This window comes from Gambusia affinis, linkage group LG18 (assembly GCF_019740435.1).
Source record: "Gambusia affinis linkage group LG18, SWU_Gaff_1.0, whole genome shotgun sequence".
NCBI lineage: Eukaryota > Metazoa > Chordata > Actinopteri > Cyprinodontiformes > Poeciliidae > Gambusia > Gambusia affinis.
Genome location: NC_057885.1, coordinates 16,999,999 through 17,013,949, shown reverse-complemented (window position 1 = coordinate 17,013,949; position 13,951 = coordinate 16,999,999). Strand labels below are relative to the sequence as shown.

General features: G+C 43.3%; 1 protein-coding gene and 1 long non-coding RNA gene across 11 annotated transcripts in view; one reads left to right on the top strand and one right to left on the bottom strand.

Annotated features, from left to right (window-relative positions):
- LOC122820399 (nuclear factor 1 B-type-like) overlaps window positions 1–13,951 on the bottom strand; it is an 88,204-nt gene that overhangs the window by 42,103 nt on the left and 32,150 nt on the right. The gene's annotated exons all lie outside the window — the stretch shown is intronic.
- LOC122820401 lies at window positions 1,745–11,695 on the top strand. Its single transcript, XR_006368787.1, has 2 exons — window positions 1,745–10,716; window positions 10,819–11,695. It is a non-coding gene; the product is annotated as an uncharacterized LOC122820401 (long non-coding RNA).

Here is a 13,951-nt window from a genome sequence, read left to right as displayed (position 1 = left end):
GCTGGTCTCCAGTCAGCACACCGCGCCCCCCGCCTAATGTTTCCACCTCCTCCCGCTCCCACTATGTTTGCCCTTTTCTCACAATGTGGTCTTTCCTTTCGCTTATTTATTACACTCCTTTCTTTTTTCCCCTTTCTGTTCCTGTCACTTTGCTCTCAGCTTGTTGCCCCAACTGGGCGATGTTTCACAAGAACCTGACGACCGTATTAAAGGGGGTGAAATGGGAGGCTCCTTTTATTAATATTATGCCTTCAGTTCTAAAGCTTTATTGTTCAAGCTACTTTAAATTATTGTTTTCCTCACTGTGCTTGAATCCCATCGGCTTATGACTCCAAATAAGACTTTTTAAACCCTAACATTGGGCTTATTTAACATTTTAAAACCAACATTTAGCAGGACCACTTACACCCACACAGCAGAGTTAAACTTTTATTTTATGCATATTTTTTAAAACATATCTAGTATTTCTAGCAATAGAATGTAAGTTTATAAAGTTTTATGATTGCAACTTTTAAATTACAAATTTTTTGGAATATATCTGAATGGGTGAGTCAAGGTTTTTGGCTTAACTAAGTATATAAAAATTTTACACATTTTTTAAATGTATTTAATCAGAAACAACATGAAAAAAAATCTTACATTTAGATAAAAGCAACTGTTGTGCCAAGCACATAGACCCTCTAGCAGAAAGCTAATATAAGCTCATTTAGGTTATGTTAAAGCAGGAATAACACTAAACTTAAGCCTGGCAACTTTTCAGATGCTTCTAGTGACTTTTTTCAAAACAGCAACCAGTCGGAAATCAAGCAACTTTTTTGTTTTTTTTGTCACTGGAAACGTTGATGATAAAAGCAACAATAAAACTGCAGTATCTGTCCAGACTGAGCGAGAAGCGAGAGTTGGTGTCAGTCAGTCTCACACAGACGTCCTGCATCAGACGCTGCCAATAAATCACACACGTGAAAAGTTTGGAAATGCTATTGATCAATGTGTGTCAAAGTGAGATGATTTTATACCCAAACATCGGGTTGAGTGACGAAAACGTCAACCAAGCTGTATCGTTTTAACCAATAGGAAAATTCATCTGCAACGGTCACCGTTCGACCCACAGATGGCAGCACAGAGACGGTTTAAGGCCAAACAATGCAGAATTAACCCTTTTATGACCAAAGTTTCAAATCTCTGCCTGGATATTTTTGCTTATTTTAATTGTACGCAGTCCTTTAAATGTCCTGTGAGTAAATATATATTTGCCCATTTATCAATAAGAACTGGAAAATTCAACATCTACCAACTTATTTTCGCAATTTACTGTCAATAAAAAGAGTGGGGCTCAGATTAATTTCACTTCCTGCTACGGCGGGGGTGAAATTACCGTAATAACTTGATATTGGCTGGAAAGAGCAACATCTCCCTTTTCAGAAACTGTTGGGATTTTTCAGCGCAATGTGTGTCAGAATTATGGTACCGCAAATTTGGCTGTGTCGCCTTATAGGTTTTAAATACATTTATACTAAAAAAAATGACACAATTTGCACAGAAACATAAAAGTAACTTAGTTCAAATGGAAGAATTTAAAGTTTAGCTACCTTTTAAAGTAACAATAGCATAAAGATGCTGGTTTAATTCTCACCAAAGCTGAGAAGGTGCTTAAAGTGTTGCATTTTCTAGATTTATGATGATGCCACTTCGTTGGCTTTAAATATTTCTGCGTGAGAAATATTTTTTCTCACTCATCTCGCTTAGAGCGAGATGAGTGAGAAAAAATCTGATCTTTCGAATTTAATGAGCAGCTTTTACAGGCACACGTGATTTTGTCAAACAAAAGAAATTACGATAAATTCTTTTACAATTTGACGCTTAAAATTTAACTTGAAAACTTGAAAAACATCTCTAACTTGATTGCAAACAAAACAAAAACTGCTGACAGTTTTGGTGGGATTTGAGGAAGAACTTTTTATAGTAACAGAAAAGCAGTGGTCCATAAATGGAGCCCTGTGGTACACCTAATTTGCAGTCACTGTCAACTTTAAATCATCGTACTCAGGACTAAAGGACTAAACAGATGCATAGCTTGTGAGAAATTTAACTTTTAATTTAATTTTATAGAATCTATCTAAATCCTCCAGTAATTCCCTGGTTTTGAATGTAATAACTGCGTGCGCGCGTTAATCCGTCTTTACGTTTTCCAGGAGTGAGCGACTGAAGTGTGGTCTCACCATTCACACGTTCAGTCGGCGTCTTGTCTGGCCCGTGAGAAAAAAGGAGGAACTTTGCATCTGTGTTGAAACAAAAGCCCCATCAACAGCCAGACTTGCATCTTTTTTTTCTCCCCCTCTCTCTCTTTTTTTTCAGTATGCACCAAACAAACAATTAGCTTTGTTGCAGTGTAATTGACTGGCAGGACCGGCTGGCATTTACATTCGCCCGCTGTTGCCACCCTGCCATTCGGCGGGCCTGGATGAAAGGGAATAAGGTCCGTATGAGGGTGCGAGGTTGGCCACGTCTCTCTTACTTTCAAGCTTTTTTTTCCCTCCCCTGGTGGCAAACTTCCAAGCAGGAGCATTTCTTTTTTTTTCTTTTTTTTTAAAGGGAGAAGGGAAGGGCGGGCGGAGTGAGGACGAGACTATGGATTTAATTATGCATGCGTGTTTTCCCATTCATTGTAGCGGTGGGATGGAGCGATGGCGAGGGGTGTAACGCGGGGTGGTTGAAGGGGTGCAGGGGGGGGCAGACCAATGACATTCCGTCGTTGTAGTCCTCCTCCTACACACAAACACACACATACAGGCAGCAGTCTGGGAGCGAGCCGCTATAGGCTAATGAGGTGACACTCACCGTCTGGAGACCAGCCAAAACAGTCCATTAACTCCTAGCCAGTAGTTAAGAGGAGAAGAAGGAGAAAGGTGGAGGAGGGGAGGGGACAAGAGGAGGCAGATGAGGGAGTGGGCAAATGGGTGAGGTAGGTGGGTAGATGATGGTGGGAGGAGTTTATGGGGGGGGGGTCTGGAGTCTCAGGATGTGAGAGTGGGGGGTATCCCTGCAGTTTTGTAGTTGTGAATGAATCAGTGGGGTGGCTGAAAGCAGGGAGGGGGCTTTGCACGAGCGTTCACTGCTGGCGATTATGCTCTGAGGAGATTTGTGTGTGGGTAGCAACGAATGAGAGAGGACGGCGGAGAGAGATCCAAACCCACCCCCTTGTCCCGTCCCGTACCCCCCCCCCCCAGTCAGCTAGACAGACCTTTGACAGAGGAGCTCTGTGATTCGCCTCTTTCATCTTCAGAGAAACCCCCCTGTCCAGTCGGATAATTATGAGACAAATGCACCGGACCCCTGCTGCTTGAGTGGCAATGGGCATTGGAGGCCAGAAACACAGAGAGAGGGTTCAAACCTGCACGTCTCGACTGGTCCGGAGGGAGGGGGACAGAAGGAATGAGGGATGGCGAGAAGAGAGGGGGGGATATTTGGGGTCTGGGAATTTCCCCGCTCTCCCAGGAGAGACAAGTTGGTCCGTAGATCATAGATCAGGGGCAAACCGGTGGCGATGCTAACAAGGACAACAGGACTTTCACTGAATACTTTACGCAGCCTCTTTGGATACACAATGCATGAAATAAATATGGTTTCCAAACACCCAGTTCCATGAAAAAGTATTAAACCATACAGACTTTGTATTCAAGTACACAGACTTTCTTGGACCCTTTCTGGTATTTTAAAACTCTGGGAATTGCCCTATTTTGGCTAAAATACAATTTTAGGTCTATTAAGCTGGTTTTTATTACATATTACCACAAATAAACTGGAGCAAATTGTGGATTTGTGAGTGGAATCAGTAACATAGAGCCTAAAAATCCAGTTTAAAAGCCTGTTGCTTAGCTGCCTGGTACATGTAGAAACATCACTGATTCATCCCTTTGGTTTAGGAAACGTTTTGAGCATAAATTGACAGCTAAGTCAAACTTTAGAGGCATTTTGCCTCCTTACAACAAAAAACAAGACAGTGAAAAAGAAGCCAAAGTCGAGAGAAGACCTTTAGAAACCTTGATATCTAAACCGCTTTAAAAGACAAAAAGAGATTCAAGACCTTTCACGGCAAAATATCTAAATCTTGGGGATGCCTCAAGATTGTTGCACCGCAATGACTCTTTAATTCGGAAAACAACATATTAGTAAGTGTTTAAGTTGGAACAAACTCAGCCCAGAAGGTGTTCAGTGTTTAATTGTGCTTTGGTTGGCACTGATAAGAAGGAATGGTTAGCCAAGGCTGCTTTATCTACAACTTTATCTCACACCAGTCACAAGTCCCCCGATAGCTTTCAACAAGCATGTCTGCAGAAATGCAACTGTAGATCATTTGAAATTATACTGAAAATCAATCCATTTAATCACTTTACCTCCTCATTTCCTGGGGGGGCTCTGAAGTCTGGTCTAAGTTTGAAAGAGTGAAAGGTTGGGTACACCCTGGACAGATTGTCAATGCAAAACAGGGTTAAAAAAGTGCAACTTTTTTGGGGGGAATAAACACCATGTAGAGAAGATTCAATCTCAGGACCTTCTTGCTGAAAGGCAACAGCCCTAACACACCACCAGCATGCAGCCTGCACTCTGGAGTTGAATAAACACTGAACTAAGAACAGTGGAAAGACAGGTTGTTAGTAGCTTTCACTTATAGCTGCAGATGAAAATCCCTTTAGATTATGGGCCAAGTTCAAAGACAAGCTCTCATAGCTTGTGCTTGCGTCACACTGGATCTGATCAACCTCCGCCTGTGATGTGTCACTGATTGTGTCAAGCCTCAGCCAAGAGGACTTCCCACTGGCCACGACTGGGCGCTCCCACTCAGGGCAAAAAAAAAAAATGGCTCTCCTCCAGCTGGGCTTGAGGCCACCGAGGCTCCCTGCCACCCATCGCCGCTGTTTGCGCTCTCAGAGCCGTGCCAAGCGAGCGGCAGCAGCGCAACGCACACAAACACACACGCCCACGCACACCTTTAAGCTTGGCTACATGGAAGGAATTATGCGATCGTAGAACGCCACCACATCTAAGACCAAATCTTGGCTCGAAACAGACAAAGAAAACAAAGCGTGCACTCATTCGGACAATTTTGCTGGCACTGCTTCTCTGGAACGGGATATAGACTGAAGAAGGAGGTGGAGGGTTTTGTGTGTGGGGGGGGGAATCAACCACAGAGTTTAATGTGTCATTACAAGCATAAAAACAGACTACTGACGTTGCCAACAGATGTCGAGCCAGTTTATTTTTGCCATTACAACTCCAGTAGGGAATGAAGCAGCAGGTGCAAATGGTGCTTTCTTCTTTACTATCCATGCTCCTGTGCTGCTGTATCATCATTTCTTCTCATTTAGAACGCAAACATGCATCAAGCTGGGTATCAAATCTTAATGCATTTACTGCTGACTTTATTCTGCCCAGAACCGAAAGCGGAATATGAACTTTCGGTCAGATTGTTCAGATTAATGCGCAATTTCATTTTCTTCGGGGTAAGAAAGCTGGTCTTATAGTGCCTAATAATGTCCACATTTTCCCCCAACTCCTTACCTGGAAGGGTCCAGTAATGATGGAAAGCTGTGCTAACTCCTGAGGCTGTAAGCTGTTCAGCTGGTTGGTGGTTTAAAAGCCGGCTGCATGCCGCATGGCTAGTAAAACCCCTCCTTTCCTGTTAATGAGCCTGGAGACAGGGCTTTCAGAGGCCCCGGTCGGAGCTAGCCCAAATCAAAGCATTCGAGGGGAGAGAGGCTCTGGGGCAGGAGGGTTCATTCGGGGGGAGAGTGGAGCCTGGTGGTGTCTCCACTGGCACAAGACCCCTGAATGAAGTTTTTTTTTTTTTTAAGGCAAACTATAAGAGCGATTTCATGAAAACATCTGGAGTCCATGCACCAGGTAGATGCTTATTTGGTGAGTCTGATGCCAGTTGGTAATAAAACGGTACCGTCAAGCAGATTCTAATGTAACCCGAGAAGGGCCGGTGGCTCTGTGCCTGTCACAAGGTCACGCCACTGGCAGTCCTCCAAAGACAGCAGAGCTCCTTCTTTCCTTGTGGATCCTCTGACTGACTGGAGACATCCTGGCAACAGCAACAAAGGTGTACAGTCAACAGACAGTGTCTTTCAACAAAACATCCCTCACTGCAAAAAGAAAGGGTACTTGCTTTTAGTTTGAAGGTTTTAATCAATGGTGGGCACTGCTCACTAAACGCTAGCTGTGTGGAAGCAGAGCTGATGTGTACACAGTCTTTGCACGCTTCAAAGTAGGAGCGTCATTACAAAAGTCAACCGTTTTAAGTTTACTTAAGCCACAACTTTAACACAGATGTCGAAATTTATTCGACTGAAAATTTACGAAACTAGTAACTAGTAAAGTAGTCTAGTAAATTAGTGCTTTAGAAATTAGAGAAAACTAAGTGTGCTAAACGTTTTCAAAGTTAGAGTACTCTAAAATGAAAAATCAGCTCCACTCTGAGCACATTAGCAGGAGTGTGCAAACCACTGCATTTCATACATTAGTAAATACCAGAAATCATCTGGTGTTTATCAGGATTTAAACGTTTTCTCAACTGATCCCACACAACAGAATCCATGCTACCATTACTTCATCCACAATGAAAAAAACTAAGAGATGAAAAAACCCAAGTACACCCGTGATTTAACGGCTTGCACAATTCTTGACGTTGGCTCTAGAATACTTCAGTCAACTGGTTCGACTCAATGGCTTCAAGACATTCATGTTCTGTTGCTGCAAAACAAGCCCCAATCATCATTCCTCCACTACTGTACCTGACAGGTGATATGAAGTGTTAGAGCTGGTATGCTGTGGGGTTTTTTTGTTGTTTTTTTTTTTTGTTCAGGCAAAACATCTCATCATCTGATCAAAGAACATTGTTCTAGCAGTCTTTATGCAAATTCAAACTGCCTGGTTTGTCTTCTGGAGAAAAGAGCAACATTCCTACACAAGCAATTCTTGTCCAGCCCTTTTCTAAGTACACTGTTATGAACTTTGAGATTTAACATGCTAAGCAAGGCCTCCATAGACGGAAACTGAGCTCTTGGGCTGTTGCTTGGTCTAACCTTTTGACACCTACTTCTGAGAAGATTCAACACCATCTTAAATGTCAACCTTCCAACTATTTGGAAACAACTCCTATAAGGTGCAGAGCTGATGTCTTTCCAACTTGGCATTGTGTTAGCGCCACAGCAAACTTTGATCAGCAGCACCTGACTCAAGATGTTCATATCTTAACGGGGGAAACTATATCCCACATTCATGGCAAAAAAAAAAAAAGACTCAGACAACAAATCCACAAATCCTTTCTCTGCTACCAGGGCTTGCTGGGGGAAGTAACAACATGTGGTTTGGCTGCACAGCTCCAGCTTGCAGCGGGAAGAAGAGAGGCGCTAAATTAATTTCACATTTTGTTGTTTGGGAGTCATAAACAATGGCATCCACAGAGCAGGCCACTGAATGGTTTGCTTGCAGGGTTTGAAAACATTACATCAGCAGCTTATTGCAGCCAGTTGAATGCCGCTGTCAAGGTGTTTCCACACAATGTGTTTAAAACAGTGTCACAGCATTATGTCGAGGGAGAGTATGTAGGAAAAAAATACATTCAAATTTGGTTAACAAAGGTAGCCATTCATGAGAACGTCTGACATTGCACAATGTTCAAAAGTGAAACTGTAATGAAAGGAGTGCAGAAGGCATGAAGGTATGCCTGGTGGCTTTCCAGCCAACAATTTAAAAGTGTTTGTTTTTACTTTATTTTTTTTCTGGGTGGTTGCCAAAGACTTTAGGATGATGATCAACCCTTGCCAGGCAGGATTGTGTTCATTTCCATGTACCCTGCATTTTGCATATTGTGTTTTGTTGTTGGCCTGATAATGCTCGGATGAGAAGGGTTCTCTGTCCTAAATCTCGCTGTTCTGTTGTTGCTGCAGCTTTTTTCCCACGCGGCTCCCGAACTATAATCTCTTGAAATATTTGCACAGATGACGGCAGCGCTAGGCTGTTTTGACACAGAGCCGCATGAGCGAAGCCCAGCAGTCACTTTTTCCATCGGTTCGGGAACAGGAATTCCCCTCTTGCCACTTTTCCTTGTAACAACCCCCACACCCCAATAAGCCTTCCTCCACTTCCTCAGTACGCTAAGATTTGTCCACTCGGAGACTCATCGTGGGGGATTTCACACCCGCCCTGCAGCCATCCTCCAACAATCAGAGAGAGTTGCTTTCACTTTATCGGAGATGCCAAGAGTTCACCCATGGAGATCAGGGGTTATGGGGGTTAGGGGGGAGAGTGGGCGGGCTGCAGGATAGCTGAGGTAGTTCCTGTTCTGCCTTGGTTCAGCTCAGGAAGGCGAGCAGAGCCGACAGGAACGCTCTGTTTATGTTTCATGTTTCTGGGAGGATCATCTCTGAGCTTAAAGGAACAAATTCATGGAAAAGCTTCCCCCGTCTGAATTCCCCCCCAGGGAGACTGGTTCAGCTGCATAAAAATATCCCACTGACCGTCTGCACAAACATCAATGTACCGCATGTCGATACTAGAACCCCCTGAAACGGCAAACGCTGCTGAACGTCTTCAGGCAAGTCTCTCAGCCAGCTCTGCACATGTAGGATGCTCAAGTTTCGGCACATTCTTCTTTGTAAACGAGCTCTGGCTCAATGAGACTGGACAGAAAGCAACTGTAAATTTTAAATTTTAATGTTTCTTTGTTTTTTTGTTGTTTTTTTTGTTACTGATTCTTAATTGGATTTTGGTCTAGATTTTTACCGGACCATTGTAACTCAAATCTAATTTGATCTGTTGTAGCTCTGGCACTGTGTTTCCAGGACTTACAAAGGTCAAGGGTCAAGAAGAAGGCAGCTCTCATCTCTGCAGATCCCACACATACTGGACACAAATGACCAGATTGATACCATGCATGTTTCCACTAAATCAATGTTGTCTCCTGCATATGTACACATTTACAACAAAGGAAAAACTCGTTTTGTTTTTCTTGCCTTTTATACATTTTTGCATTTTAAATGTCTTCATTGACAGCAGAAGTGAACTTACGTCAAATTTCTTGTTTGTGTGCAAAAACTTCCGATATTTCCGGTCGTTTTCCAGCGGCTTTCACAGCTTCTACCAGGACTGTCCCGTATTTGACTCCATCCATCTACGCATCGACTCGGCTGAGGAGAAACATCCCTACAGCATGATGCTGCCACCAACGGTTTCCAAGTTTTTCACTGTTTTCCACGTTCCATCACTTTAAGCAACTCATATTCTTTGCTACATGTCGTGTGGAAAACCTCTTTTTAGGTTTTGTTTTGCCAACAACGGCTTTCTACCTGAGCAGGGGATCTCTGCAGCTCATCCAGAGTTACCAAGGACCTGTGGGCTACTTTTAATTAATCCTCTTCTTGCCTGTTCTTTCAGTTTATGTGAACAGCCGTTTCCTAGTAGATTAACAGTGGCTCTATTAGAGGTTCCAAGTCTTGGATATTATTTTACGACTTAATTCTGCATTAAATTTCTCTACACCTTCATCTCCGGTCTGTCTAATGTGTGCCTCGGTCTACATGATTCTGTTTATTCTCTAATGTTCTCTAGAAAACCTCTCAGAGCAGCTGAATAAGATTAAATTTCACACGTGGGGACTGTTTATTTATTAGGTGACTAAAGCAGGCAAGCTGTACTGGATTTTATTTGGGAATATTAGAGTAAAGGGTATTTAACACTTGCTATTCGTAATAAATTTTGAAAACCAAGTTTTGTTCTCTTTCTACTTTACACTAGTATGTGTTTATCTATTACATAAAATCATCCCATGAAAGTACACTGACATTAGTGGCTGCAGAGTGAAAAAGTGTGAAAACCTTTTGCCTTCATTCGTTAGAAACAAACGGGCCTGTGAAAAAAAAACAAAAAAAAACAGACCTGAACTTAAAGGATCTCTGAGATTTCAAATTGTAATTGCACAGAATTTGATGCGCAATCTGTTTAAAGGTCATAAAAATAATCTCCTCGTCCTCGCCAGACTGTTGCATCATGGGAACTGGAAGGAACATCAAAGGGCCACCACTGGAGCAAACTCCAGTAATCCCCCTTCTGGCAAGCATCTACATATATACATGTGTCCTTGCCAAACTTTTTTTTTTTCCCTCTCTCTCTCTCTCTCTCTCTGGGCTTGAACGTGCATGTGCTTGTAGAAAACACTATCTCCTCGCTGACACTGACAGTCGCAGCTCTCGCAGAGGTTGGCAGCGCCTGCAGAAGCACTTCCTGTTCTGTGGCGCAGGGTTAGGTCCAAGCCACTTGAACTTGGCAGGGCTCACCTGGAACAGCCTGCCCGTAGGACTGCCGCAGACTCTTCACCCCAAAACACCCCCACACACACCAATCATCAGCCAAGACAGGCATACATGCATGCAGGCCTTCCTGTAAACTCCAGCAGCTGATGTCAGCCACTCCTCCTTAAAAAAATACTGGCTGCAACTGACTCTCAGGTATTTACCCAGGGAGAAGGAAGCGATTTATTTATATCTGCGCGTTCCGGTTGAGCTGGTTTGGCTCGCTCGTGCTCAGTTTGCGCTTTTTAATTAAAAAAGACATCACTGTCGAACATTCAATGCCATGCAGTTTACAGTGTTTTTAGCAATTCAGGTCAGCGCATACAGCCCAGGAGCTGAACAAAGGGATGATTGTGCGTACAAGGTAAGTTTTTCTTTTTTTTTTTTTTATCAATCGAGGGGGAATTACACAGATCGTATGACACCATATGGAAATCTTTTTACACATAATGTATTTCCTTTGCAGGCGCTGTGAAAGGCGAGGCCTACAGGGAGTCGTCTTTAGGAGGGAAAACGCTGTATGTATGGCGAGGAGGAAGGGAGGGAGGGGGAGAGTGAGTGAGTTAGTGGCGGGGGGTCGAGGGGTTTAGAGAGGGCGGTCCGAGCACGCTCAGCGAAAATATGCCTCATGCACTCGTTGAACTCAGGGGGGCCTGAGGAGCAGGCTTCTCTCAAGGTTACAGGAGAGGCCTGTGTGAAGAGAGGAGCGGGAGGACGAAGGCATGCAGCTGCAGCGGCGGCGGCAGCAGCCCACGTGCAACAGGGTTACCACTGGATGCTGCAATAATTAATAACACGCAGCAGAACGTTTTACATCTAATCCATTAAGCCCGTTTCAGCGGGCTCACATAACAGGAGCAGCATGCGATCACCTTTGACTCCCGGTTTCCTTCCCTCCTCGGAGGCGCTCGGGCCGCATATCCGCTGCCGCGCCTCCTAACCCCCCGTCTCCCTCAGCCCTCCGCCACACAAAGGTAGGAAGCCGGCCGCCAGAGCTCGCCGCATTGAGACCCGAACACTAAATCACCTCTCGGTTTATCTGCCGCCATTTACACCCGTATCACCAGAGGAAATGATAAAGACAACAAGGCCCCAGTAAACACATCAGACGAGTTGAGGACGTGAGGCTGTTAGCTGATTGAATGATACGCATCCAGAGGACTCTCCCAGCAACACCGCGTGCGCTTTTTTTTCTACATTTTCTAAAGTTACAGCCAGAAACCTGAATGTATTTTAGCAGCATTTTTTTTTTTTTTTTTGACAGACCAACATAAAGTTGTCTGTAGTTGTTAATCAGATGAAACATTGACAAGATTTCTTTGTAAATAAAAATCTGAAACGTGTGGCATGTATTTGTCAGACTCTTTAACCTTCAAATCTTCTACAGTTTGAAACTTTTGCTAATTAGTCCAAGCAAAGTCAGAATCGGACATTAACTTTTCAGGTTTTACCACAAGCACTCATTTGGACTAAGGTGTTGACTTTGACTAGACCACTCTCACACATTAATACACTTCGTCTGAACTGATGGTGGTGTGTTCAGGATGACGTGCCGTGATTGGGTTCAACCACATAGTATAACTTTCTCGTTCCCTCCATGGTTTCCTTCTTGTTGTCAACAGATTCTCAAACCTGAGCTGAGGATTGCTGCAGCTCCTCCATAGCTGCCCCGTACCTACAGTGCTTCTTTTTCTGATGCTCCCTTGAACAGCCATGTCTTGGTGTCAGTGCTAACACCGATAAAATGCAATGCAGTTTGTTGATGCAACACAGCAGTGATAATTCACTTGCGGCATGCATACTTCTGCGGGACAATGTGCATCTCTGCAAGCACACAGAGTCTTCCTAATGTTGAGTTTGTGCCAGAGGCGCTGAGTCATAAAGCCCAGACCTTTAAGAGGCGCGTGCTTTTTATCTACAAACAGGACAGAAGCCAAACCCTGGCTGTTATCTTGCCCTCACTCTGTGGATCTCATCAGATCAGCAGCTGTCATGCTAAACCGCCACTTCAGAGCCAAGATGGCAGAAAAGAATCAAACACTCTAAAGGCTAAAACAACAATCAGCATTGTGCTTCAAACAGGGGTCAAAGGGCAACAGGTAGTAAACACTAGACATAATGAACTGGTCACTCTGCCTTTGCTCTTGAATTGGCAGGTCATTAGCGCCTCGTAAAACAGAACAACTGCTCTGCTTTACAACAAATTAGACCTGCTTTCAGACAAATAACCTCGAGATGTGATTTAACGCAGCGGATTGAAGGAAACGGGTTTGCCATTGTTAAAACATCTTGGTTAATTTCCAAACGAACACCAGACGAAGTGCCTCGCCGGTTACAAAAGCGCTGCCCAAGAGGCCAAGCTTCAGAGTGCAACTTTCTGCTTTTACACTATTGGAGACTCTTTTATGGACAAGAGGCGGCGGGGAAAAATACCGCCGCGTCCGACATAATAAAAGAGCAGCATCAAAGCAGCTATCGAGCAGAATCAATCGGAGCATTAGACGCCGCTTGGGGTTGTCAACGTGATGGCTTAGATTGAGCTGGAGAACATCTCAGTGGATGTAAAGCGGGCAAACAAATTAAGAGGGATGAGCTCCAGCTTGGTGGATTACTTTTAGCTTCTTGGAGCTCAATAACAGGCCATGAGTCTGTCAAAGCTGCGTGGATCTGTTACTGAAAAAAAAACAAAAAAATACACAACAACAGTCAAAACAGAAAACGAACCGGCTCAACCTGACAGAGCACATCTTTTTAAAAGAGGATATCAGTTCCCGTAATGATTGTTTGAACCCTTTACTCCCCCCACCCCCTTTTTTTTGTTTGCTTAATCGGAAAGTGTTTGCATTGCTAGTTGGTTATGCATCCCAACTATGAGCCTCCTTCCAGTAAACGCTCTGCAGTGGTTCACTTTCTGTCTAGCTGGAAATACCAAAGATATTTCATCCCGTTCATCAGACACTTTGCTCTATTTCTACCGTTTGCAGATGAATGCCTAGTATAGGGGACGATGTTTGGTGACCTGACCTCCTTTAAAAATGGACATTTTTGGGCGCTGCATTTAAAAAAGAAAATAATTAATATGCTACCCATAGCATTCTATTGTCAGATTTCAACTAGTGATACACAACTCCATTAACCGGTTCTGACCGGTGGCAGGTCAAGTCATGAATACTCTTTATTAAATACGCCAACGCTAGAAACTTCCATTTATTTCATGTTTGTAAATGCATCAATATAATACCTTTTATTGAATACACGTTGTTTCAAATTAAATGAATATTAGACAGATTAGAAACCTCTAGTTTGATGAGTAAATTGGTTTTCTGTTGGATTGAAAACTACTGCAGCTATTAAAGAAACTGCACCATTTTTATTATTTATTTTTGTTTATAGATGTTTAGCTAAACTAAGATAGTGTCTACACAAATATTTGTAGTCAAAAAATCTGGACTGGCTGGTTTGTTGGGCTTCTTTAGCGCCCAAAAAAGACAAAACCTAGTCAGTAAAGGAGAATAACATCTGGTTTGATGCAATGTTTGTTGTTATTGTTGACCTACTTTAAGAAGTATAATACCCGCTAACACAGCATCTAGTTTTAT